The sequence below is a fragment of the Oxyura jamaicensis genome, chromosome 1 (assembly GCF_011077185.1).
Source record: "Oxyura jamaicensis isolate SHBP4307 breed ruddy duck chromosome 1, BPBGC_Ojam_1.0, whole genome shotgun sequence".
NCBI classification, from domain to species: domain Eukaryota; kingdom Metazoa; phylum Chordata; class Aves; order Anseriformes; family Anatidae; genus Oxyura; species Oxyura jamaicensis.
Genome location: NC_048893.1, coordinates 46,153,171 through 46,154,774, shown reverse-complemented (window position 1 = coordinate 46,154,774; position 1,604 = coordinate 46,153,171). Strand labels below are relative to the sequence as shown.

Below are 1,604 nucleotides of genomic sequence, written 5' to 3'. Positions count from 1 at the left end.
CGGCACCGAGCCGCCGGCGCCGCCCGTGCCCGGGTGAGGGCAGCAGCCGCCCCCGGCTCCTCGCCCCCCGCCGGCCGCCCCGCGGCACCCGCACGCACCCGTCACCCGCCGCTGCCGCCATCTTGCGCGCCCCGAGCCGCAGCCGCCTCGCCCCGGCCCCTCGGCGACGTCAGCGCCGGGCCGAGGCCGCCCCCCGCTTCCCTCCCTCTCTCCCCGCGGGGATCCCCGCTCCGCCCCGGGCCGGGCCCCACCGCCCCCCCGCGCCCCCCGCCGTGGAGTTTCGGAGCCGCTGCCGGCTCTCCGGGGCGGGTGGCAGCCCGCAGTGAGGAGCGGAGCGAGCCCCGTGTTGTGGGGAGAGCTGCGTGGGGGAATAAACTCTTGGCGAAACCTCTCTGGGCTGGGCTGGCAATATACATATATACTCTTTGCATACGTGCTCAAGCGGGTTTGCTCGTGGTGTGCGTGAATGTGCCCCAAAAGATGGTGCAGTGGGCTTCGGAGCAGGCTCAGGACGAGCGTGGCATCCCACGAGCCCCCAGGACAAACGGGGCATGGCCACGAGCACCGAAGGCCCTCTCCTGAGCCCCCCGTGTCCACCAGGATCTTTCCTTACAGTGGCAAGACTCCGCACATCCACTTCTGCGCTTCTGCTCGTGTCGTCATGGAAAATGCGCTTTGGTGTAAAGCGTGTGGTGAAGTATCTCGGCCCTGGCTGTCTCCGCTCCCCTCCAGGTGTGGGGCTTGGCCCCTGCTGATTGCAGGGCGGCTGCGGGGCCGCAGGCAGCAGGATGCAGCTGGGCAATGCACCTCGGTTTTCCTTCAGGGTCACTTTATTGTGGTGCTCTGAGAAGCCCATAGGGTATGAAAAAGTAAACTCACCAAGCTTCTCACTCATGATTTTAATGTGCTTCTAGCCTCTAATTTGAGGAATGACGTTGCCTACTCAAAACATGAAAATCAACTGCTTGTGTACAGTGTATGTATTTGCACATCCTTGGGTGTTTTTAAGACAACTTTCACTATTTCCAAATAGCTACCATATGTATTTTTGTCAAGTTACTACCCACATCTTTATCAGTAGAGTTTTTTCCTTCAGTCCTAGCTGGGAAACTAGCTCTCCCACCATGATGCATCACCAGTGCCTCTCTCACTCGGTATCTCTGCCTGCATGTCTGTCAGCTACGTGGTCTTGGTCTGGACTCTATTGCCATCCCGCTGTGACCCCCCGGCTGCCTCCATCCAAGCCCCTCAGCCCCATGCCCCAGTGCACTGCTGCAGTGCTGCCCTCTGCTCATGCAGTGAGCTCAAGGTGAGGCTCGGAGCACTTTGGGACATCCCAAGCCCCATTTCCCCTGGGTGCCTGATGGGGTCTTTGATCCTGAAATGCTCACGGGAAGGCCAGCAGTGAGAGCGGAACATGGTGGCTCCACAACATGGATGTCAATCCCACTGCAGAGCCAAGGGTTAACTCATTCAGGTGCAGGCCGAGGCCTGGCCACCAACCTCCTTTATGCCCTGAGTGGCCCCTTTTACCTGTCATTCCCAAAGTCCCTCAAAGAACCCTCAGAAATTCACTTTCATTTAAGCTGTTTTTTATATCCTGG

The 1,604-nt window shown here is 59.9% G+C and overlaps 1 protein-coding gene across 1 annotated transcript in view; it reads right to left on the bottom strand.

Moving 5' to 3' along the window:
* Positions 1–191, bottom strand: part of USP44 (ubiquitin specific peptidase 44) — an 18,669-nt gene extending 18,478 nt beyond the window's left edge. The window contains exon 1 of the mRNA XM_035336897.1: positions 99–191. The gene's annotated coding sequence lies outside the window, so the exon portion shown is untranslated. The remainder of the gene's footprint in view (positions 1–98) is intronic.
* Between the last annotated feature and the right edge of the window lie 1,413 nt (positions 192–1,604).